This window comes from Antechinus flavipes, chromosome 5 (assembly GCF_016432865.1).
Source record: "Antechinus flavipes isolate AdamAnt ecotype Samford, QLD, Australia chromosome 5, AdamAnt_v2, whole genome shotgun sequence".
Lineage (NCBI taxonomy): Eukaryota > Metazoa > Chordata > Mammalia > Dasyuromorphia > Dasyuridae > Antechinus > Antechinus flavipes.
The window spans coordinates 80183201-80210860 of NC_067402.1; positions in this window are offsets into that span (position 1 = coordinate 80183201).

Below are 27660 nucleotides of genomic sequence, written 5' to 3' on the forward strand. Positions count from 1 at the left end.
CTTCAGGAGAACTTCACCATGTTATAGGATCATAGATTGAGATCTGGAAAGAACCTCAGAGCTGAGCTAACCTAAACCTCTAATTTTGGAAATTAGGAAACTGGGCCTCAGAAAGGTAAAAGGACAGGCTCCATATCATATAGGAAGTAAATTGCAGGGCAGAGATGGAAAACCAGATTCTTTTATTCCAAATCCAAGTAATTTCCCCATTATACTACATTAAGAAAGAATTAAAAGTATTCTTCTCCATTTAGAGATGCAAGAAAGATTTAGATATATTCTTGCCTATTCAGGGGTGGAGGGGAAACAGAGATAGAAAGAGACAGATTCCTCTTAAGAGTTTCTGCTACAACAATCTCAGCTTCCAAATATAGGGATTGAAAGTCACTAGTGTATTCCTTGCTCACAATTACAGCACATGATCAATTCTTAATAAATACTAATTGATTGACTAATTTTTACCATTGCAGATATACATTATTATAATAGTAATAGTAATATAGTTGTGAAGATATTAAAAATTTATAATAAATTAAGTCACAGGAAAATATATGATTGACCCTTTCTTATAAAGAATCCTTTTGTATGATGAAAAAACTACAAAAAAGTTTACTTGATTGTTAATCTCTTTTTATGTATTTGTTGTTCAGTAATATTCAATCATATCTGATTCTTTATATCCTATTTGGGATTTTCTTGGAAAAGAGTCTTAGAGTGATTTGCTATTTCCTTTTCCAATCCATTTTGTAGATGAGGAAAATTGAGGTTAAAACAAAAGTGACTTCGGCAGGGTCACACGATTAATAAGTACCTGAGGCCAAATTTGAATGCAGGAAGATGAGTCTTCTTGAATCTAATCCCAGTGCTCTATCTACTGCACTACCTAGCTGCCTTTTTTTTTTTTTTAAACATTTTATGCTTGCTTAAGTAGGGAATCTACTTGGATAGTTTTGTTTTTCTAGTCTCTTATTTCTCAAGATTTCGATGTATGTTCAGTGTACCATAAGCAAATGCAGAAAACTCAGGGAGCTTTGTATGGCCACATTATAGAACAGAAAAAAAGGAAGTGCCCCAAGAAATAGTCAGTTAGATGTCTTGCATGTGCAACGTGGCTTTGCCATTGTTTGACAAGGATATTAGTTTTCTTTGTTGTTGCTTTGTTTTTTCTTTTCTAATTGGTATATTGAAATGCTCATTTTCTATATCACTGGGTTGCAAGGAGGGAAAAGTATGTGTGTGTGTGAGAGAGAGAAAGACACATACACACAAACAGAAACAGACACACACAGAGACAAACAGAGAGAGACAGATTTTATGCATTTGGGTTTTTTTGAATGTAATGGATTTAAATTATAATGCTGTAATAAATTAAAAGCAGGTCAATTACCTTTTTCTTATGAAGAGGTGATGTAGCATTATGGAAAGTATATTAAATTTAGAGTCAAGAAATCCAGGTTCAGATCTGGATTTGTTTGTTTGTTTTTTACAATAGGGTCAAGTCACTTCCTTTCAGAGCCTATTTTCTCTTTTGATGAGAAAGAATCCTTCTTTTTCCCATCTCCTCATGTTGTAAGGTTCAAATGTGAAAATTTACGTACAATGCTTTATAGCTACCAGTTATAATCCATTAGTACAAAGACTGGGCTCTGAGGTAAAAGGTAAAGGAGAAAGTGGTCTTTGGTCCTACTTATTCTCATTTCCTTTCTCTTTCCCTTTTCTGCTCTTAATCTTGGAGAAGCCTTTGCTGATTACTATCATATCAATGTTCTCTTTTCTTCTTTTATGGGCATTTTCATTAGTTAATATGTTACAATCCAACTTGTAGAATCCTGGTGGAGCATAGACACTTTTTAGAATTTTAAAAATTCTGTTTCCTGCACAAATTAAGCCCTTTAAAAGTATTGCTGGATTAGATTCAAATGTTGCTTCCCAGTACCTTTCAGTAATCCTCCACCTAGGTGCTTCTCTTAAGTCAGAGACTTCAGATTGTCCTGATCCCATCATCACGTGAAAATTTCCCTGGCCCTTGCTTCATATTTCCAATGTATGAATAGCCAACCTGAGTAACCAATTCAAGTTGAGATTTTGGTGATAATAGATTTTTTCTTTTTGTTTTGATCTTGTGATTATATAGATGGTACAATGGATAGAGCCCTGGACCTGGAGTTGGGAAGAAATGAGTTCAAATCTGATTTCAAATACTCAATAGCTATGTGATTCTCGGCAAATCATTAAATAATTTACCTGCCTCAGTACCTCATCTGTAAAAGGTGGGAACACACTGGAGAAGAAAATGGAAAACCATTCTACTATCTTTGCCAAGAAAACCCCATGGACTTCCCATGTCACAAAAAGTTGGACATGACTGAATACAGTAAGCTCACTTACTGAGCTCTGGGTGAGGAACTCCCTTTACAACTCTTGTTGTATGACCTTGAATTTAAACCATTTTCCTCAATCCAAGGGCAGTTTTCTCTACACTGTCATGTTGCTTCTTTTAAATTTTAACTACATTCTTCAACACCTTAACTCAAAGGACTGAATAATGTGGGAGTTTTAGGATTCGTGATGGGGCCAGTATGGGAGATAATTAGGGGACAGTTGTGACTTTCAAATCATACCAGGTAGGAGGTTGTATGCTCTGCCTCCAGTGCTTAGCACAGTGCATAGCACATATTCATCACTTCATAATTACTTGTCAACTCTGCCTCTATATAAAACTGTCATTGACTATAGATCTGTAGCTTATAGGTAACTTTGACCCTTGTGAAAAATGGGTACCATCTATCATTCTCCTACACGCATGATACAAATGGGGCTTTGACCTAGAGAATCAACATCTGTGGGGCCGTTTCCTTCCTGTGGTGACTAATTTTCCCATGCTTATCAGATCTCCGCTCTCCCATTTTGAAGTACATCAAGACTCCCATGATCAAGGTATTGTTATCACGACACTCTTCATGGACTTGCCATTCTCATTAACCCCCATTAAGGGTGAGGGCTCTACTACTTCCAGTTTTGGTGTGACTATACTAGTGATTGAACTGACTTCTGTATTGCTTTGGTGCACCCCTTTCTTCCTCCCTATTTTTTCTGCAGGTAAAAAAAAATTCTAGCTGTTCTTCTATGTGTCTTGATGTCAAAATCCATCATACATCAAGTGTGGCAGTCACAGAGCTTTCAGGAAGCTAAAATACAGCTATCTACATACTCTATTCAGGTCTTTACTCCAGAGCTAAATGGTGTATTGAATACTTATTACTTTAGAGCTCAAATCAACAACTTATATTATCCAAATTCAGTAGATGATTTCCTAGTTATTTTCTTCTTCACTTCTTCCCCCCATACCCTATGGGGTATGTAATCATGAACTCCCAGAATGATAGCAAGACTGAAACCAAGTGTTACTTTGCATTTTGTGAAATTTTCATTTATAATAAAATAACAATAATAGTGGGTAGCATTTATATGACATTTGCTACATGCTAGGCACTGTGATAAGCAATTTAGTATATTTATCTCATTTGATCCTCATAACTTCTCTGGGAGGGAAATATTATTATTATCCTCATTTTAAAGATGAGGAAACTTGAGACAAACAGAAGTTAAGTCACTTTCTCGTGGTCATACACTGGGAAATATCTGATGCTGTATTTGAACCCAGATGTTTCTGATTTTAAGCCTACAACTCTACCTACTATGCCACTTTCTTGCCCTATTTATTTATTTATTTTTCTTGCCCAATTTATATGGGAAATGACAGACTTAAAAATTCAAATGCATTATGGTAGTCATCTGATGCAATGAAAATGATTCAGGGCAAGAAAACTCAGTTTTATGTTTAAAACACAATTTTTCTAGGCCATTTTGGGTCAGAAGTAAGTAGTATAGAAACCAAAATGGAAAGAAAAAAGAATGTTTCTCAAACTCTTCACCAATATCAAATCCTAGAAGCTGAGTTGACAATGACCTCCAAAGCTCCCTAGGCTAACTAACCCATACCTAAATGCAAAGCTCCTCTATAGCCTTTCTGACAAATGGTCACCTGATCTTTGCAAGGGGAAAACCACTAGTACCCATGGCAGCCCATGTACTTTGGAGCAGGTCAAAGAGTTAGGAATTTTCCTTATTATTTTGAACTAGAATCGACATTTCTGACATTTCTGCCTATTGACCCTAACTCCTGTTTGGAATTAAGAAAAAATAAAATAAAAGTTTAAACCCTTTTCTATAGGACAACTTTTTAAAAATCTAAAACAGCTCTAAAACCCTGCTATTTCTTCCTAATCCTAAATTAAATATCCCCAGTTCCTGAAACCAGCATTTATTTGGCACAGTCTCAAAACACCTTCCAATGTTTGTAGCTCTCCTCCCACTGTGCTCAAGTTTGTCAATGTCCCTTCTAAAACATGACACCTAAAACTGAACAAAATATTCCAGATGTAGTCAGACTAGGGCAGCAGACAGAGGATGCATTGTTTCTCTGGGTCTATGTACTATGCGCCTATTAATGCAGCTTAAGATTGAATTACTCTTTTTGGCTGCCTGTCACATGGGTTATGGGCTCAGAGGATCTAGGGTTGAAAGGGACCTCAAAGACCATCCGGTCCAACCCCTCCCCCTTTCCCACAGATGAGGCAAGGAGTGGAAGGGTCAGAACCCTGGTTCAGGCTCCCTGACTGGAACAGAGTAGGGCCAAAAAGTCAGACCACCAGCAGAAGTGCAAGTGCCTGAGGCCCTAGCCCTTCATGTGATATTTCCTCTTCTGCCTGAGCTTGGTTTGAAGGTTAACCCTTGCATATCCAGTGGATTTGCTTTATATTAATTCCTGAAATGTACTGTATAGAACCCCTGACCTAAACACAGACAACTAGGTAGTGAATGAAGAGGAGTCAGGAATGAATAGCTATGTAATTCTAGGTAACTTACTTAATCAATGTGTGCCTCAATAAAATGGGGATGATAATAGCACCTGCTATGGTTGTTGTGAGGTTCAAATGAGATATTTGTGCTTAGCACAGTGCCTGGGGCACAGAAGACGCTTACTAAATGAAGGCTTTCTTCCTTTTTCCTACTCAGTGCTCAAGAAACACTAGTTACTGAGAAATTTGCTTTGATTGGGAAAAGACAAAATCTGTCAACATCCAACACAAATTAGTCAATCAACAAGCATTTGTTAAGTGCATTCTATGCCCCAGGCACTGGACACAGACTGAGGATCTGGCTGATGCTGGCTGAGGATACAAAACCCCCCAAACTAAACAAAATTTAAGTCCCAATTCTTAAGGAGTTGATATAACAATCACTTGGTATGTCTGGAAGCACTGTGACTGGGCCAAAATTTTGTATAGTTTTATTAGTTATGGTCCAATTATGTTATTTGTTCACCCAAGTCTGGATTCATAAACACTAGCCTTGGGTTTGGATTTTAATCTAACTGGCCTCCAGCAAAATGATCAAAATGATAACATTTTTGGATTCTAGTCATCTAGTCCAGGAGAATCCAATCTCTTCACTTAATCGATGAAGAATTCAAAACTGGCCAAATTCTTACCTGAAGATGCAAAAGTAATAAATAGTAAGTAGGAATGCGACATCTTTTCTATTCTGTTTCTATAAAATTCTATTCTGTTCATCTATTCTGCAACAATTTATATTATTTATTCAATGCTTTAAAAATAGGATCATAGATCTAGAACTTCTTGCTGGTGGTCGTGGTAGTCCGTTATTCTTGAAGAGGACATGACATCAGGGAGGGGATGCCATGACATGCAAGTGAATTGGATTTAAATGAGGGAGGGCTGTTTAAGGTCACTTGTCTCACTTTCCCCTCCAGAGCCATCTGGATTCAATGGTCAGATGTAGAATAGGACAACTAGAGATGGGATACAGTGGGGGACCTTAGCCTTTTAAAACTAAAATCTTCAACAGAAGTAGAAGAGACTAGAGGGACTATTTCCCCCCCATCCATTTTAGTTTAGAGTTGAAGAAAGTGGGACTTACGGAGGTTGTGACTTGGACAAGTGGTAAGCCTCAGATGAAAGATTTGGACCTTGGCCCAAACTTCAAAGTCAGTATTGTTTCCACTGGATTGGACCTGGAGAGCTCTTTCCTCACTATAACCCTGTGAAGAAGATAGCATCCCCTTTTTATGGATGATAAAATGGAGTTTCAGAGAGATTAATGAATTGTTCATGGTCAAGGAATCATAGCCAGTATTTAAATTCAAGTTTCCTCATTTTAGGTCCATAGTTCTTTCCATGATCCCAAACTGTATCTTTAAATTGGAAGAGATATTAGGAATTATCTTTAGAGGGTTAATCAGGGTCAAACTTTTAAAATATTTTTGATAACTGTATTTCAATGTGATTTGTTTCCCTTGTAATTTTTTGCATTTAATTTGTGCATTTAAAAGAATTATTTTGAAAAAATGATCCACCTCTTTATAAGCTTTACTAGATTGTCACAGTGCATGATGTATATAAAAAGTAAAAACTTCTAATCTAGTCCAATATTTTCATTTTATGTATAAAGAAAAAAGGTTCATTACTTGTTTAGAGCATATGGCTAAAAAGATGAATAACTTTTCTAGAGCACAGAGTTAATAAATAGAAGAGAAGAAGTACATAGATTCCTTATTGTTCAGCTGTTTCAATTACATTTAACTCTTTGTGATCCCATTTGGGGTTTTCTTGGCAAAGATACTGGAATGATGTGACATTTCCTTCTAATTTTTTTCTTCAAATGAGGAAATTTAAGCAAACAGGGTTAAGTGATTTGCCCAGGGTCACATAGTACATATTTGAGACCAGATTTGAACTCAGGAAGATAAGCCTTCCTGACTCTAGGCTGGATATTCTATTTATCACACCATTAGTTGCCCATAGTAGTACCTAATCTAGTACATTTTACAAACAAATTCTGCCTAGTTTAGACCATTCTTTTATTATTCCCCAACATATACTTACTCTGCATGGGAATTCTAAAAGGCTTGGAGAGTAAAAAAAAAAAAAAAAAAAAAAAAAGTTGATCATGAACCTGCTATGCATCATATAATTTAAAATGTGTCATGATTTCCTATTTCAGGACTTAGACTATTATGATTAAAATAAGATCTTAACCATTCCTCCCACCTCCTTTTTTTTAACCCACAGAAGGGCTGTCAGTCAGTGGTATGATGCTAACTGTAACAATCAGTTTTCTAGAGTGGAAAAGGATACTCATGATAGGACACACTTATAAATTTAATTTGCATTGTTATATTTTCTTCATCACTTTCTTAAGTCTTGATGATGATCAACAAACCAATAAATCAAGTCCTGATTTGTAGCATTTGATGAATTTTGAGGTATATATGCTCACACTGATAATTTAAACATTGGCTCTCATGAACTGGTTTAAACCGACTCTAGCACACTGCCATCCTCACCTGTTCTTGTGGTTCTGTTCACAAGACTTGGCTACCCTAACCATCATGTGGGTTTGGTTATAGTAATCTTGCCCAGGGATGAAAGTGATCAAGTACACTAGAATGCAGGAAGTCTCCAAGTCTTGTATGCCGAACAGCTTTTGCTTTTGTTGCACTCACCTCACCTTCTTGGGCATTGGACTGCTGCTTCTGCCTAAAATGAGGTAGAAGCATATGGGAGGGGGCTGGATATATGAATTCCTACATTGTACTGCCATGATTCATACTAAGCAATAATTAAACTGAGGGTGATTACTGTATGAATGACCAAAAATCTTAATATATAATTTCACTGTGACATTATTTAATAGAATAATTATTTAATAGAATAGTGGTATGACAGACCTGTCTTTGTCCCAATCAAGATTTAATTACTTGGAAACCTTGCCATGAGGCTAGAGTCCATCTCTCCTATATAAAGTGGACACATAGCACAGATCCTGAAGACCAAATTTAGAAGAATGTTTTTGTCCGTATTCTGTTCTATCCTGTGAGCTTGACCTATGGTTCTGACTTTTGCCTCCTCTATTCTGCCTTTAATATTCATGACAGCCTTGGTTTTAACAGAATTGATTTTAATTTCTGTTTTGCTAGCCACCTTTATGGATCATTGCTTTTGTTCTGCCTGAATCCAGATTTCAAAATTTCTGACCCAAGCTTGATGGCCTTACCCTGATTTTTGACTTCACTTTTTGTCTGATAGTTTAGTTTGACATTTTTGGTTCTGGATTCTACCTTTCTAATTAACCTCAGCACAATGGTTCAAATCAAGAGTATATACCTGTTCCCTCAGTATATAACCAGAGCTATAACTAGAGAAGGGTAAACAATTTTATCCTAAAGTGGCAATATTTACAGGATAATAACATTACTTTTAGGATACCTAGGTGGTGCAATTGATACAGTACTGGCCCTGGAGTCTGGAAAACCTATCTCAAATCTGGCCTCTAGACACTTAGTAGGTGAGTGACTTTGAGCAAGTCACTTAACCCTGTTTACCTCAGTTTCCTCATCTGTAAAATGAGTTGGAAAAGGAAATGGCAAACTACTCTTGTATCTTTGCCAAGAAGATCTAAAATGGGGTCAAAAAGAATCAGGCATAATTCAAACAACTGGGACAATAAAAACAAACATGAAAACCCATCAAGTCTAGCATAGTCTGTCTTCCTACTGTGCTATTAGATCTCCATTAGTGGGTTTAAAGTAACCTGAACTGAATTTCTCTCCCAGTTTCCACATCTCAGGCGAACTTCTTCCTATAGCCTACCTCCTCATTTTCTTTTGTCCAGGACACACAAATTCATAGTTCTGGCTCTGGAAAGTTTCTGTTGTCTGTTAGGGAAGAGGGACTGCTTTGTGCTTGTTATAATTTTGGAAAACAAATCAACCTCAGTTTAGTTATTGTACTTAAATCAATCTGATGTTCATTTTGAATAGTCACTGAGGATATCCATTTTGAGGGAGTTCTCCATTGGTTACCATTGAGATCTATTCTCAGCACTGGATGGGATTCTAGGAAGGAATCCCTGGAACCATAGTCATCTTCACTTCAGCTATTCTTTACTCCTCAGTCTAGCAGTGGTCTGAGAATTGTGACCAAATCAATACCACCATTGCTTTTGGAAAGAGCATGCTCATTTGTTGCCTTTTTGTTACATCCACGATTTCCTTGTCTTCACAAGTCAAAATCCTGTTGTCCAGTCATCACTCTACTAATTTACCTTTTTCATGTAATGTAAGCTCCTTTGAGCATTCAGGGGTTAACTAATTTGTCTTTTATCTATATATAGGCCATGTAGCCAGTATGTATCATTCAGATCTTCCTGATTTTGAGTTCAGAGCTCTATCCAGCATTGAAATTTTCTTTTCTTTTTTGATAGTATTTTATTTTTCCAAATGCATGTAAAGATAGTTTTCAATATACATCACTGTAAAATTTTATGTTCCAAATTTTTCTTTTTCCCTCCCTTATCTCTTCCTTCTCCAAGACAGCAAGCAATCTGACACAGGTTAAAGGTGTGCAATCCTTCCTTTTAAATATATTTTTATATTTGTCATCAATATTTATGTTTGTAAACCTTTGCAGCACTCAATCTTTTCATTAATTATTTGTTCATTCATTTTATCAATGGCTTATATGAAGGAGGAGATGGAATGCTTACCATATATTCAGATAACACAAAACTAGGATATGTAGCTAACCCATTGGATCATAGGATTGTTGATTAAAAACCTATGGAATCTTCAATTTAATAATAATAATAGAGCTAACATTTATATATAGTGCTTACTAGGTACATCTGATTTTCATAACAATCCTAGGAGACTGGTGCTAATATTATCCCTATATTACAATTGAAGAAAGTGAGAAAAACAGAATTTAAATGATTTACCCAGAGGGATACAATTGTACAGAGGCTATATTTGAATTATTTGACTTAAGGGCTTCCCGAGTCTGAACCATTGCTCTACTTTATATCCCCTATTCTAATTGAACCTTCTCATTAAAGATAAAGAAAATGAAGCCTAAAGAGGCTAATGAAACTGCCCAAGAACAAATCAATAAGCATTTATTAAATACTGTGTGCCAGACATTGTTCAAAGTGCTGAATTTAAAAGTATAAGCAAGAAGTCCTTGCCCTCAAAGGGTTTATATTCTAAGGGAAGATTACACATAAAAGGAAGCTGAGAAAAGTAGTGATGAAAGGTCTGGGCAAGGGGTCACAAAAGAATGTCAGAAGTATAACTTGAAGAGGAATGAAGACATGTCTGTTTTGGGGCATCTGTTTAAAAAAAAAAAGAGCTAGTTGGAAGAAACAGCACTTTCCAGGAAGAGTCCTCAGGAGTGGAAGATATTTCCAATATATCAAGTCCAATGAACTTGCAGGGTTCTAAGATTCCTATGGCATAGTAGCGAAACTTCAGAATGTCAATAGTGCCTCCTGGAGAGGAATGATCATCCAGTCTATGATGACCAGAATTATGGTTCAAAATCCTGACAGGGTCAGAGCCAAAAGTCAAAGGGCCTGGATTTGAAGCTTGATTCTGACTTGATAACAAAGTCACCTTGGACAAGTCAAAATATTTGTCAACCTTTAACATTTCTTAAGTTCTTTTTCATTTTAAATTTATCCTCCTAGGCTTCATTCAAACACTTGGAATGCTAGTATTGGGTAAATTTATCTTCTACTTTTTTAATGTTGTAATTTTTCATTTAGAATTAATTTTAGCTGAGCTCAGCTACAGTCTCCTATAAAAATGGCTAGACCATAGCTACCACTTGGGTAGTGAGAATTTTATTTTTTTTGAAGAAAGCCATTTTAAAGGTGGGATGGCAATATATGCCAGGAAGGTTCCTGGAATTGGAAACAATGTCACCTCACAGAAGGAATGTGAAGGTTTTAGGCATACTGAGTTAGTGATACAGTATCAGCCAAAGTCCAGCCTCTCTGCTCAAAGTCAGCTCTCAGCTCTGTTCTCCTCATCCCTGGTAGGGGGTATATGTATCTCTTGCTAGAACAGGGAAAATGAATTATTCTGTAATTTGATGCCATGTAAAGAAACCTTGTGGAATTAATGGCAGTGACCAGGAATTCATGAGTTAGCTAAAGACAAATTCCAAAATGGACATCCTTCTAGTAGTTGCAGTGCCCAGAAAGGAGGATTTTCCCCCTCTTATAACACATTTTCAAGTTCTTCTCAAGGTGGCACTCTTAGCACATGGATAATTCTTGTGACTGACATTTTGGTCTTCTTTCAATAGCATTCTTTGGGCTTCTAAAAGAAAAACCTCTATTAGAGTTAGTATTCAGCAAAATTAGAACACCCCCCTCCCAGTTACCCATAATGCTTGCCTCTTAATTCCTCTGTTTCCCAATGCTTTCTGTCCTCTGCTCACCCAGGACCCCAGGTAAATTGGTTCATCTGGGCTGTCCAGTGCATCAGATCTTTATTACTTTGTTCTCATTAAAATACACCTATCTTTTGTTCCATTTCTTCTGATCACTATTCTTTCTTAGGAATAATGTGGATACTGTTTGAGGATATATTCTGATGGAAGTGGATCTCTTTGTTAAAGAGAGCTAATTCAGCTTCAATTAATCAAGAATGGACAGAAGCAGCTATACCCAAAGAAAGAACACTGGGAAATGAATATAAACTGCTTGCATTTTTGTTTTTCTTTCCGGGTTATTTATACCTTCTGAATCCAATTCTCCCTGTGCAACAAGAAAACTGTTCGGTTCTACACACATATATTGTATCTAGGATATACCATAACCTATTCAACATGTAAAAGACTGCTTGCCATCTGGGGGAGAGGGTGGAGGGAGGGAGGGGAAAAATTGGACAGAAGTGAGTGCAAGGAATAATGCCGTAAAAAAAAAAAATTACCCTGGCATGGGTTCTATCAATAAAAAGTTATTAATTAAAAAAAATGAATAATGTGAAAAAGTTGTATATGCAAACAAGTAATTGATAAGAACCAGTCTCAGGTAATAGATTTGCCCTCCTTTGGTTTTTGTTGTGACAACTCCATCCTCCCACTTTATAACTCGCCTTCATCCTGGAATTTCCCTTCCAAATCATTTCTCTCTCATCATATCTCACATGAAACTCTTCCTCTAGACCAAAGCTTCTTAAAGTGAGTTGTGATCCCATATGGGGTTTTGTAACTGAATGCAGGAGTCGCAAAATTATGATTTATTATCAGTAAATGTTTGATTTGAATAACTATTTTATATGCCAATATACCCAGGATCATGTAAAAATTCCCCAGGTGAAAAGAGGTTGTGAGAGGAAAAAGTTTAAGAAGCCTCATTCTATACTCCCATTACCATTCCTTAATTTTAAGCTTTTATTATCCTTTATCTAAGCTGTTCTTTACTGATAGTTCTTTACTGCTCTTCCTGACTCTACTCTCTGGATTCTCCAATCCATCATCCCCAAAACTCTTAGTATGACCCATTATTCCATACTGAAAAAACCTTCTGAGACCCTTGACTCAGGATAAGTTGCAAATTCCTTACCAGGCCTTTGAAGTCCTGCATAATATGGTTCCAACATAGCTTCTTAGTCCTATTTCACTGTTACCTTGCATATGCTACCATTCAACTGGACCTCTACTTCTTCAATCTTGTCTATTTCTATTTAGTCCATGCACTTCATATGTTTTATTAACAATCTACTATGTATGATATTAATTTATAAAAATATTTTATTTTTATAGGATTTTATTTTTCCAAATATATACAAAAATAGTTTCAATATTCATCTTTGCAAAACTTTGTGTTACAAATATTTCTCCCTTCCCCTCCGCCCTGCCAGATAGCAAGTAATCCAATATATACTAAACATGTGCAATTATTATAGAAAATATTTTAAATACATGTTAGATGATAAGACCCTTGAAGTTTATTCTTCATCTTTCCTAGCACTTGGCAGGGGAGTGCATTTTGCATATTCCATACTTAATAAGTTTGTATTGATTGGAATTTAACTTTAAGCCATAAGAAGGATCATATATGGATTTCAAGATGGCTGGAGAGAGAGATTCTGCATAAGGCAGTTGTTTCTAATCCTGATCAAATCATTTCTCTGAAGTGACTTCCATTTGTTTTATATTTTGCTTTATATGAATTGTTTCATTCAGTTAGTGAGAGACTAAAATGTCTTCCAGGGATAGTTGTACCATCACTCTTGAGACAATGTTTCTTTGAAGTATTTAGCAGCATTTAGCAACTCATTCAGTTATGAAATGCCTCTTTTAACTGAGAATGGAGGTTGATAAATGGAAATTTAACTTAAAATCCAATATGTGTAGCTGATTTGTCTCTGTGTTCAAAGCACCTCTCTTTAAAACTGTTTTAGTGAACCTCAATTATCAACGTTACAGCTTAATTTGTGCTGGATTTCATTTTTTATACATTTGGCTAACTTCCTACAGTCTATCTTCTTGCCCTTCTTTCATACATATTAATGAGGAGTATAGTAAGTAGGAAGGCTAAAGACTTGGCTTCAGACTCAGAAAGACCTGGGGGTCCCTGCCTTGACATATATGGGCTATGTGACCTTGGACAAGTCATTTAAGTGACTTTAAGCACAGGGTTCTTGACCCTTCCTTCCTTCCTTCCTTCCTTCCTTTCTTTCTGCATCATGGAAGAAACTAGGATAGAATGGGCCTGGAATCAAGAATACTCAGCTATATTAAGTGGCCAAGGTCACATTGATTGTAAGTGGAAAATCTGAGATTCCAATCTAAGTCTTTTGGTTTTAATTCATTCACTTTTCCACTAGCCTATGTCTTAGCCTCCCTCCTACAATCCCCTCAACTACCCAGATAGGTTCAGACTTTTTTCTTGTTTGACTTTTGTCAGACAAGATGACCTCTAAGAATATTTTTAATTCTAAGAACCTATCATTTTATATTTTTAGTCTTTTACTAAGTAATGAACATTTAAAATATTCTATAAAATGATAAAACTCTTTCTCTGACTTTTTCAATTCCTCAGTCTTTTAAATGATGAAGTAACTTAGAAATATATTTGAACAGGCTAGAAAAGATCTGCAAACTTGAAAAATAATTTCTTTTTTTTTGTTATTCAGATATTTGACTTACTAAAGACACATCCTTAGTCTTCTGGGATGTTGTTTCATTCCTCAGATGTTTAAAAAAATGAGTTTGGACTAGACTTCCAACTCTAATATTCTATGATTCCATGAAAATATTAGTGTTAGTCTTCATCTATTTCCCACCCAGTACACTCCAGTTCATACATATTTGTAGCTCATTATTTAGAGCAAGAAATGCTACAGCCCAATTTCTCTAAGGTGGATGGAACATGGAGGAGAAAACTTACCTGTTATACCTAAGGGACAAAGCAATCTACTAATCCAGAGGTGAAAATTAAAAGCTATCTATGTAGAACATTTTGGGAGCCAGATTCTGGGTTGATTTTTCATTGGCACTCCTAGTTCATACCAACCTTGTCTAAATATACAGTGTACCTGTAAACCTTCAGCCCACAGCTCTAGAAAATTAGAGATTTTTTTGTTTGAATATACTTGAAAATATACATAGCACAAGCTGATAACATGACTTCCAGAAAGTCCCATTTAGAGGTATTGCAATGTTCTTTTATGGGCAGAGAGAGAGAGATGGAGGCAGAGACAGAAACAGATAGACAGAGGCAGAGAGAGAGAAACAGAGAGAAAGGGGGGAAAGAGACAGAAAGAAGAAAAGAGAAAGAAAGAGAAAAAAAGAGAAAAGAAAAAAAAAAAGACCATGCAAAGCAAAAATTCACCAACCCTTAGACAGCTGAAGTTCATGGCATCCATGGCAGCCATGAATATTGCTCTGGCTGCCTCTTAGCTAGACTTTTAGCTACAGTTTTTGGCTAAGATTCAATTTGATTCAGTTCAAGCCTTCATGCTTATTATGTAAGGCATTAAGGAAGAAAAAGCAGTATCAGGTAGTGTGGTCATGTGAAATTCAAATAAAAATGGGGAACCACTAAACCATACAGTGAGGCACCCTGGAGGCCATATATTGACTTAGAAAATCATATATTAACATTATTTATTTTCTATTATATTTTTATTTTGTCAATTTTTCCAATTACATTTTAATTTAACTTAGGTAGACCTCAGCTTTTTAAACTGTAATTCACTACCCCACAATGGATCTCATAACTGAATGTAGGAGTCACAAAATTATGATTTATTATCAGTAAATATTTGGTTTGTATACATATTTTATATGCCTACATGCCCAAGGGCTTGTAAAATTTTCTCTGGTGAAAAGGTTGCACTGGAGAAAAAAATTTAAGAAGCTCAGCTATAGGACTACTAGATTTGTAGCCAGGAAGAAATGGGTTCAAATCTTATTTCTGACACATGGTTTTATGACTAAAAGCAAGGCATTTACCCATGCTTTTTTAAGATAAGAGGTCTCAAATCATAGTCTGTGGATATAACTTATAGGGTTTGTGAAGTAGGAAGGGAAATAGGTATATGTGTACATATATATACATATACACACATTATTTTGAAAAGGGGTCCACAGCTTTACCAGATTGCCAAAAATATCCCTGACAGAAAAAAAAGGGTAAAAAAAAATCTTTTGCTCTTAATACTACAAGCAATAGGCAAGTTGCTCTTTACTTCAATCACAAGCAAATAAAAAAAATCAGAATTTATTAAATATCTACTATGTGTCTGCCATTATTCTAAGTGTTGAGTACACAAGGTAAAAACAGGTCCCACTCTCAAGGAACTCACAAAACTAGGAGCAGTGAATGTAAATTAATTTATTTCGACTATAAAATATATTGTGAATTGTTCTGAAATCTTGCATCTGCCACATACAGAGACAACCTTATGGAAAAGCTCCTTTCTTCTCTCTTTTTATGTTACTCTTATTATCCTTATAGCAAATAAAACAAAAAGAGCACCTGCATTGAAAATTCATCTCTGAGACTTACTGGCAAATCACTTAACTCCTCTGATCTAAAATATCACCTTCAGTTCAGTGGACAGAGGACTGGACCTAGAGTTAGGAAGACCTGAATTCACTCTGGTCTCAGACATTCATTGGCTATGTGATCCTGGGTAAGTCACTTAACTGACTCAATTTTCATCTGTAATGACCTGGAAACAGTAACTGCAAACCACTTCAGTATCCTTGACAAGAAAACCCCAAATGGGGTCCCAGAGAGTTGGACGCAATTGAAAAGTGACCAAACAATTGAATGTGACACAAACCTAAATTTTTCTCATTAATTTCACTCACTTCTCCTAGTTATATCTTCTGGAACCAAACAAAACAAATCCAATCTTTCCTCCATGTGTCAGTAAGCTCTTCAAAAATTTGAATATAACTATCATGTACCCCCAGTGTTTTTCTTCTCTAGGTTAAGTGGTCTCATTTTCTTGAATGGGTCCTTATTGGACTTAAGGTCCTTCATAATGGATTTGACCTCTTCTGGATATTCTCTATTGATTGAATATTGATCGAACAGGTATTGATTGGATACTCTATTACTGGTATCTTTCTTAAAATGTGACACCCAGATTTTCAGATGAGATTTGACAAATGCAAAAGTCAGAGGACCTTTCACCTCTGTTTCCCTGGAAGCTCTTCCTCTCTTAATATAGTTCCTAACTATATTAACATTTTTGACTACCGCGTCATTTTGTAGATTCATCTTGAGCTTTGTTAAATTGCTGTCTACCAGGCCTCTGTCATCTTGAACTTACAAGAGTGATTTTTGTATATTCAAAGGTAAGAATTCATATTAATCCCTTATGACTTCCATCTTTTAAAATTCAGTCCAATGTTCTAGCCTATCAATATCTGAATCCTATCATCTAGTGTGTTAACTATTACTCTCCGTTTAGTGCCACCTGCAAATCTGATGAGTTTGCCACCTATGCCTTTATTCTAGTCATCAATAAAAATGTTAAACAATCCCAAGTCAAGCACCAAATTTTGGGTTACTTGACTAGAGACTTCTTGCCTGCTTCACTAACATTGAATGATAAATAACTAGCCTTTTAGTTGAGCTTTCCAACCAGCTCTAAATCTATCTGATTGTATATAAAAGGGCATATATACCTTTTTTTAGTCAGCCATAGAAAAAACAATGAATTTGGAATCAGAGCCCAGTATCCTATCTCTGCTACTTATGATCTGTGTGAATTTTGCATAAGTTACTTCTTTGGCCCTCAAGTTTCCTCATTGTAAAATCAGTGGGTTGGATCTGAAGGTTCACTCTAAGTCTACATTTATGATTCTATGAACATCTATGATCCTATGAATAGTTTAAGGGTTTGGTGTGATTAACTCAGGTAAATGAACAGAGTTCTAGCAGTAAAGAGTTTGTTTTCAGATATTTGACTTGCTGTGTATTTTGTGTTCTTTTTCTTAACTGTAGCTCAGTGCTCACTACACAGAGCTGGCAGTCAAATATTTGATTGTTTTGTTTTTTATAAACACTGTTAAGCAGAATGAGTAAAGGGGAACTTGTGAATTTGATGCTGTGGCTCTCAGTGTGCATATGGAATATATTCTCAAACTTCTTCATCAGAGATTTTGTCCTTTGCCAGTTAACATGACCTAGAGGAAATGGATCTCAGCTGAAAGTGATTAGTGGAGCCTCAGATAAAACTCTTTAAGAAGTTAAGAATGCAACACTAAAACACTCCATGACATATTTGTGAACTGTTGGGAGCCACCTGTAGCTCATACATTGGAAACAGCCCTGAATTAGGAGCAAGAAAGCTAGGTTTCTAATCCCAGCTCTACTATTAGCCAGATATGTGGCTTTGGAAAATGCACATTAACTCAGTTTCCTTACCTGGAAAATGAGAGAGAGAGCCTAGAGAATCCCTAAGATTGTTAAAGCTCTAGCAATCTATGAATTTATGACTGGAAGAGAGATGGAAGCACAGGTGATTGTATTTTACCTTATAAAAAAGGATCGTGGGGTGTGTGTGTGTGTGACAGGTTGGAATGGGGTTGTAATCTACCAGAATGTATTCAATATTTTAATGGATCAGAATTAAGACACATGCCAGCTGTCATTCAAGTGAAGTAACAACTAAAGAATATTTTTTAAATCTTCTTTCCCTCCCCCTTAGTAATCAGACATTTATTTTTCTCTCCTTCACACCTCCTGGATAGGAAGGGGGAAAAAGAAAAAGAAAATCCATGTGGCAAATATACATAGTGAAACACAGCAAATTCTTACATTAGACATATCCAAAAATGTGTGTCTCATTCTGCATATTAGTATATCATCTCTCTGTCAGAAGATAGGTAAAATTCTTCTTAGGTTCTCTGGAATCAGAGTTGATCAAGATTCTTAAGTCTCTAAAAATTGTTCTTTTTTTAAAGTGTTATTGCTTGATCATGAATTTATTGCCTGGTTTATGAATTTATTGCTGATAAGTGTTAAGTGAGCAACACTGCATCAGTTTATACAAGTCTTATCAGCTTTCTCTGAAACCATCACTTCCCTCCTTCCTTCCTTTCTTTCCTTCTTTCTTTCTTTCCTTTCTTCCTTCCTTCCTATCTTGATAGTTCAGATATGCACTTTGACTAGATATTAGTCCCATATTGAGCTTCTTTATACCAAACCAGCAGGATATCAATGAGGGTTTTGTGAGGTCTTTGATGGGGACATTTATGTTTCAAAGGTCCAGCAAACAGGAGTGGAAGTGTTAACCCATCAGGATGGGAAGATACTAGTTTCTTCCTGGAATAAATTGTTACATGAATAGGGGTACCCGACACTTTCATCCTGTACAAATAATTGTAACAATATATTATTTTTTTGTGTCTCCAGATGCAATGTACTGGCACCATCTTTTCTAAGAAGCTAGGGTTCATATTCAACATCTTGGATCTTAGATCATAGGAGACTGATCTCTTCCTTCTGATCCTTGATAGCATTGTATCTCACAGGGATATGAGGCATTCTTTGGGATTTTATAACAAAAGGCATTATCTGCCCTTTATTAAAAATGGATAGGATCACAAACCCCAAGCTCCTGAAAGTCATTAATAGTTCCATACAATCAGTTAATGTTGATCTCCCTCCAGCTTCTTTAGCTTAGGTTTCACAATAGCAGACGTCTCAGGAATACTTGGAACTTTCTCTTATTTTTATATCATATTCAGACACTATCTATCTATCTATCTATCTATATAAAATACATATGTATGTATATTATATATATAATGTGTATATACATATGGATATATATGTATACATTAATTATCATGTATTGTTACTATTTATTCGGGGAGAAATTTCTGATTGGAGCAATTGTGATATGTGAACACGTGATGTAAAGCAATTGTTTTTAAATGTTAAATAAGTTAAAAATATCTGCTAGAGATTGTTCCCTGCTAGTCTCATGTGGATATTGTTTGATGGGGCTCATCTAATTCCTTGATCACTGCTAGATTCTTTTAGACATTATATATTGGCTGTGAAGTTGTGGAGCATCTCTCTTCTACTTTCTAGGGTTAGCTAGAGTGCTCAATCAGCATGCCATCTTTTTTTCATAAGAAAAAGAATTCACAAAAAGTGTTTTGTAAGGAAAGTGATTCATATTTTCAGTTATCATACTAGGGAAAAATGCTTAGTGACTTTCCCCCCATAAGTAACATATCAGTTATGAAAGCCTATAAGATCTGTTTCTTCTCAAAAAGGGGATTACTTGCTCCTGAAACAAATAGCTCCTGAAATGCAAGTAGCTAGTCTGATAAAAAGTTCTTGTGAATTTTCTAGTTTTGTGGGGTTTTTTTTTAATGTTCACTTCTTGCTTACCAAGAGCTGTGTTGATGGTCCACAGCTTCTATCTAATTCAGGATTAGAGTTTCCTTGTTAATTCCCAAATTTATGCCCAATTTCTAATGTGTTTTATAGGCTATTCAAAAGGATGACAGATGCTATCTGAATTTGAGGCTTCCCCTAGCTCAGCCCCTCTTTTGATCTCTCATGCAAATGAATAAGAGGAGGAAGGGTAAAGTTTTTGTTGTTGTTGTTAATCCTTTATTCTAAATTCCCACTCATATTTTGTATATATGACCAGCCTCAGACTATTTCAGGCTTTTAGTTGCCCTTACATCTACATATTAACAGGTTCAAACTTAAAAAACAACAACAACAAAGGAATTATTCTCTAATGATGAAAAATCAGGTAGTAGTAAAGTGGAGGAGAATTTTTTTATGCAACTGACTGTTCAAAATACTGTTTTTGTTATGGAAGGGGGGGATGAACAAACACCTACAACATTTAATTAATGTGTACCTATTATTCCCTCTTCTATGATCAATATTTTCCCATCATGATCCTAGTCAAGACATGCTTACCTTTGAAGGTCTGTCTCACAGGAACTGATATTAAGTGAAGTGAGTAGAACCAAGAGAACATTGTACACAGTAACAACAAGATTATGTGATGATCAACTGTGATGGATTTGGCTCTTTTCAACAACACGGTGATTTAGGACAATTCTAATAGACAATAGACTTGTGATGGAGAGAGCCATCTACATTCAGAAAGAGAACTGTGGGGATCGAGTATTTTCATCTTTATTGTTGTTGTTACTGTTTGCTTGTTTTTTTTCCTCATTTTTCCCTTTTAATCTGATTTTTCTTGTGCAGCATGATAAATGTGGAAATATATTTAGAAGAATTGCACATATTTAACATATATTGGATTCTGTCCAGGGGAGGTGGGAAGAGAGGGAGAAAAATTTGGAACACAAGGTTTGCAAGGGTGAGTGTTGAAAACTGTCTTCACATGTATATTGAAAAATAAAAAGCTATATTATTTTTTAAAAAACTTTGGAGATCTGTGTGGAAGTGCACTGAGCATTAGAATTGGAGTTAGAACAAGAACATCAGAAGAATCTTAAGCAATACTAAGGGTCATTAGTTTTTCAAATATAGTCTCTACCCCTGAGAAAGAGATAAGATTTCTCTTTTGCTGAGATCCTCTCTCTTATGGCAGTTATTATTCAGTCCTAGACAAGAGGCTGCAGAGTATATCTGTGGTTGGGCCTCAATTCATCTTCCTGACAATAAATTTTTATGCATTTGTTTTTATTGCTTTGCTATTAATTTAATGTTCATCAATATTGCTAAGTCAATAACAACCAAAATTAAATATGGGGCAGTGGTGACACATTATCAATCAGAAAATATGTAAGTCATCATATATGTAATATATTTCACAAAATCGTTGCAATTGTTTTATAATTCTTTAAGCACCACATTATCACCAACGATCAGGTTGTTTTCATTAATGTTGTTGTGAGAGACAGCATGGGCAGTGGATAGAGAGATGATCTTTAAATTTTTTTTTTTAATAAACCTATAGGAATGGGTCATTTGTATATAAGGTGAGGGGAAGTGTTTGGTGCATTCTTATTTCATTTGAGTTGCCATCTTCACATGGGAGGATGATGGTAAGGAATCAATGCCAGGAGAATAGTGATGACATATAAGGGAAGTGCTCCGGAGAGAAACAGCATCCATGGACATTCTGTAACTCATTTACATAGGTTACATAGTGAAGGGGAGGTTTTTTGATTGGCTTTGGAGGCCAAAAAAACCGTAAAAGTATTTTTCAGCTTTGGCAATTCTGCCTCCTCATGGCTATGTTTGGTCTCACTGTGTTCACCTGAACTGTAATGATGGATTTTCTCATTTTGTATTTGTATTCTTGCCTCTGCACTGGAAGGTCAATTTCACTGATTGAGAATAAGAGACAGTTAAACCCTTGTTAGGACATTTATATTAGTCTCTATGGTGGTGTCTACTAAACCATATTTGAAGAGGGAGGGATGCAAGTTCTTCCTGATCTGAAGCTAAATGGCATCTAAGAAATTAGACTTTTTTCTTGTTTTTTTTTTCTGTTTTCGTTATAGGATGTGCAATCTTTAACCTTGGAAATTTCAAAAGCTAGGAGAAGAAGCTACAGATAAGCGAGAGTTGGAAACCAGGCCAAATTTTGCAACCAATGTGGCATCAATATCTCAAGGAGTATTATACCTATCATGTTCATGTTCAAAAGCAGTATCCTCACCAGATGAATCCTTCCTCTGGTCTGTCTTTTTGAAAATATAAGCTAAATGTTTATTCCACTCTCCAAGGTCCTGTGATGATCATGAGCAGTATCAGTTCTTTTTTTAAAAGAAAAAAAATATTTTCTCATGATTGTATGTAAAAACAATTTTAACATTTCTTTTTTCAAAATTTTGAGTTCCAAATTCTTTCCTTCCCTTTCCTCTCTCATAATTGAGAAGGCAAGTAATTTGATATAGGTTATATTTGTGCATTCGTGGAAAACATCTTTTCATATTAATCATGTTGTGAAAGAAAACACAGTCATAAAAAAATAGCCCAAGAAAAATAGAATTAAAAAATGCTTCAGTCTGCAATCAAACTTCATCAATTCTTTCTTTAAAGATGGATAGCACATCATAAGTCCTTCATAATTGTCTTAAATCATTTTGTTGTTGAGAATAGTTGTCATTCACAGCTGATCATCGTATAATATTTCTGTTTCTGTGTAATGTTCTGGCTCTGCTCATATCACTTTGTATCAATTCATGTAAATCTTTCCATATTTTTCTGAAAACATCCTGTTCATCATTTCTTATAGCACAGTAGTATTCCATCATAATTTTATACCACACCTTATTTATTCATTCCTCAATTTCAATTCTTTGCCACTGCAAAAAGAGTTCCAAAAAATGCTTTTGAATAGATGTACATATACATGCATATATCCTTTTCATTTTTTAGGTCTTTTTTTAAAATTAAATTTTGTTGTTGCATTTTTTTTCTTATTTCATTTTTTTCCAAAAAAAATTTTTCAATCAACAAAAATCTACTATCTTTCCTCCTCCCATATTGTCACCACTGAAATCAAAAAACAAACAAAACCCTTGTAATCAAATTTGCATAGTTAAGTAAAGCATATTTCAATGAAACAACAACATTCTTAAGACAAACAACATTAAAAGACTCAAGAAACACTGATTGACTCAATGACCAGCATAATTCCAGAGCACTCATGATAAAAAATGTGCTACTCAATACTTAACAAGGAGATGGAGGGTCTTTTAATGTGGTTTGTCTTTAGAATGCTATTGTTACTCTGTAAATTAGCATCAGTTCTTTTTGAAAATACCAGGGGGAAAAGGAGGTTAAGTTTGGCCTCTGAATCAGGAAATAGTGAGTGGTGATCTTAGAGACATGACTAGACTTAAAGTTGGGTTCTCTACCTTATTCCACAATGTCAGGTGATGATGTACTGTCAGAAAATGGTGACTCTTAGCTCTAAGTGAATCTCGTTGTCTGAAGTACTTCTCGTTGTTCTGTAGGTCACAGTAAGAAGCTCAGTGCTTGAAGTTATAGTCTAGGGTATGTTCCAGTTACGAAAAATCTGGTCTCTGAATCTATGGTGGTCTTAGTGGCTGACATTTTTTCTTTCTTTCTTTTTTTGAGATTTTTTTATTAAAACTTTTTATTTTTCAAAACATATGCACAAACAATTCTTCAACATTAGCCTTTGCAAAACCCTATGTTCCAATTTCCCTCCTCCTTTCCTCACATCCTTGCCTAAATAGCAAGTAGTCCATATATTTAAACATTGTAGAAATATATGTTAAATCCAATATATGTATACATATTTATACAATTATTGTGCCACACAAGAGAAAAAGAAAAGCAAAATAAAATGCAAGCAAACAACAACAAGAAGAGTAAAAATGCTATGTTGTGAACCACGCTCAGTTGCCACAGTGCTCTCTCTGGGCACAGATGGCTCTCTTCATCACTTAACAAGTGGAATTGGCTTGAATCATCTCATTGTTGAAGAGAGCATGTCCATCAGAATTGATCATCGTATAATCTTCTTGGTGCTGTGTATAATGATCTCCTGGTTCTGCTCATAACATATTGTTTCTTTTCTCAGTGTGTGTGGTTAAGTAGTGTTTGTGTATTAATAGGTTCTAGATTTAGTCTTTGCATGAATCAACAATGTCATAAATCTGTCCTGAAAGCAGCTCTAATATTAGGATACATCATTTATCATATGGGATTTTTGTGTCACTGAAGGACAGGTAAGCTGCCCCAAACCAAGCATAACAGTACTATGACCAAACCACTTCCCAGGGGAGCAACATTTGTGAGGTATGGATTGTTTCCTCCATTTGAATGTGTTTGTTGTTATTGTTTATTTGTTTTCAGCCATATCCAACTCTGTGATCCCTTTTGAGAGTGTTCTTAGCAAAAAATACTGGAATGCTTTGCTATTTTCTTCTCTGGCTCATTTTATAGATGAGGAGCCTAAAGCAAACAGGGTTAAGTGACTTGCCCAGGGTCACACAGCTAGGAAGTATCCGAGGACAGATTTAAACTCAGGTTTTCCTGCCTCCAGGTTTGGCATTCTAGACATTTAGCTGTCTAACTAGAATGTCAATGCCTTACATGAATTTAACTAACAGTAAGTTGATAGGTCTTGAACAAATGGCTAAATAATGCAGATTTATTTGTTGAAAAGAAGGGCTCTATTATGATAATTCAGGAGCAGATCACTGCCCACTAGGAACTATAAAAGCATTATCCCTAATGAACTCAGCCTCTGTAATCCATATAGATTATGCAAACAGTTGGAATTGTTGCTTAACAGTACTGTGCAATCTATTATTATGGATTGTAAAAAAACAAATTTAACTGATTATCTAGCATGACATGACCCAGTGGTTAGAAGTATAAATCCTAGCCTTATTATTTTTTACAGACTGAAAAATAACAAAAATCTACATAAATTTACAATTGTAAGTATAGACATTTATATTTACATTTATAAATATAGATCTCAAAATATCTTTTATAATTCAACAAAAATCTTTGCTAAAATTAGAAGATTATCATGTTCTAAATTTGTTCACAATTGCCCAACCTGATGTAGCATTAATTTATAAAAAGCTCAAAATCATTTTTTAATAGAGGTTATCATACCAACTACTCAATCTCCAAGCTACAGGAATGAAAAGTCAGAGAATAGCAACCAGGCCAAGAAGATCAAGATTGTGTGTGAATAGGAAGCGGTATATAATTCTTGCTATCTTGTCTGCTGCTTGAGTTGTTCTGAGAATGTTTTCAGGGAATTTAGACAGGATAATCTGAAATCCTAATAGGTTTATTCAACTACATAAAGCAATTTTTTATCCATCTATATAATAGTGTGCAGAAAATGGAATGTAAAACAATAGTAGAATACCGACTAGTCTCAGGACTGTTTCTGAACTCAATTGAAAAAAGATGAGAACAAGATCTTAATTATAAGAATAAGTCAAGGGACAAAGGCAATACTTACTAACTAGGCACTCACATTGAACATATAACTATCAAGGAGAAAACTATGGTTTAATGTGTTAATATGTTAAGAGATTTATTGTCATCCTGAAATCAAAGCTTAATGAGAACATATTTAAAGCACTTATCATCTGTGTCATACCAGGTTTAAGAATTACTTTTGGAAGCATATAAGAAGACATGAATAGAGAAATATTCCCAAAAATTCATAAAATTTTAATGAAATATAAAGCCCATCATTCTAAGGTAGCTAATAAAAACTTACTACTTCCTTGCCATAAATAAGAAAGAGTCATCATAAATATCCTCGGAATACATGTTGAATGGGTCTAAAAACTACAAAATAATTTTGGCCCAAGCAAAAAGCCCTTCATTTAATAATAATAAAGGTTAATATCAGGTACATATCATTGGATTTGTGGAACGTAACCAAAGTCCACTTGTTTTTAAATAGAGTCTATAAAATGAATAGAACACTGGGCTGGGAATCAATAAGATTCATCTTTCTGAGATCAAATCTGTCTTCAGACTCTTACCAACTGTGTGACTCTGAGCAAGACACTCATTCCTGTTTGCTTTAATTTCTTCATCTATAAATTGAGCTGAAGAAGGAAATGAAGAAGGAAATGAGCTGAAAAAGGAAAAGACTCCAATGTCTTTGCCAAGAAAATTCTAAATGTGGTTATAGTCAGATACTACTGAACAGCCACAAAATAAAATACATCAGGTCCAAGGAGAGGATCCAAAAGCTCTTCATGGTAGATATCCACATTGGATCTAGCCAACAATATTTTTATAAGAGAGCATCAGACAAATGGGTGACTCATATATAGATTTTTTTTCTTATCTAGCCTTAATCACTGAATGGGTATTTGCCTCAGTCAGAGTAAGACTTATTAAAGACCTTAATTTAAAAAAGCTAAGGTCTCCCACTATATCCAGTGCCATCTCTAATCATCCTGAATATATATGGCTACTGGACTCAGATGATTCTGGAGGAGAAAGTGAGGCAAGTGACCTTGAACAGCACTCCCTTACTCAAATTCAATTCACTTGCATGTAATGGCATCATCTCCCTGACATCATGGCTTTCTTTGAAAATGAAGGGCAAACAAGAATAGCAACAAACATATTTGTAGAAGCGGAGGATTTTGAAAACAAGACAAGACCAGGTTTCATCAGCAATTCAAGCAGGATTAAGTTCAACAAGTCTAGATCAAGTGATCATTGCAGATTATATAAAGAAATAGGAGAAAGTACGAAAACATTTAGCACCATTAAATAGTTAGCAAGACATGATCTAGCAGTCAGAATTACATATTAGAAGCTTTCTATCTTTTAGGGATTAAGAGAAAAAATTCCAGATGACAACAACCTCAAAATTTCTTTGTGAACTTAACCCATGATGGTACAGGAATAAGAACATGTTGTCCATAATTGTCAGAACAAAATATTAATCCATAAAAACTTAAGGAAGTTTTATATAGAGGCTGCTCTACCAAATATTCATAAGATTTAAACTTAATGGAACAAAAAGCTTTCAAAATACAGGTACTTAGCATCCGAACTCAAAATAATGTAGGAACAGCATGAGGTACACATCTTCCCTGTCATCTTCTTGTTACTAGACTTGTACAGAGGATACTTTCAGTGAACTCAAAGGAGATGAACTCTCTCCTCAAAGTTTTTTTTTCAATTCTTCCTTATGATAGTTATTGACTATTGGTTTCATAATAGTTAGCCTTAGATGGAGTTTACCTCTCACTTTGAATTACATTCCCAAGCAACCTGATCTTTTAAAAATATTTTTAATAATAGCTTTTAATTTTCAAAAAAATATACATATTTTCAACATGCGCCCTTGAAAAACTCTTGTGTTCTAAGTTTTTCTCCCTCCCTTTTTCTCATCTCCCTTCCCTAGACAGCAAGTAATCCAATATATGTTAATCACGTACAATTCTTCTATACATATTTCCACATTTATCATGCTGCACAAGAAAAATCAGATCAAAAAGAAAAAAATGAGAAAGAAAACAAGCAAGCAAACAACAACAAAAAGGTGCAAATACTATGTTGTGATCCACATTCAGTTCCCACAGTTCTCTTTCTGAATGTGGATGGCTCTCATCATCATAAGATCATTGGAATTGGCCTGAATGACCTCATTGTTGAAAAGAGCCAAGTCCATCAGAATTGATCATCACATAATTTTGTTGTTGCTGTGCACAATGTTCTCTTAGTTCTACTTACTTCATTTAGCATCAATTCATATAAGTCTCTCCAGGCCTT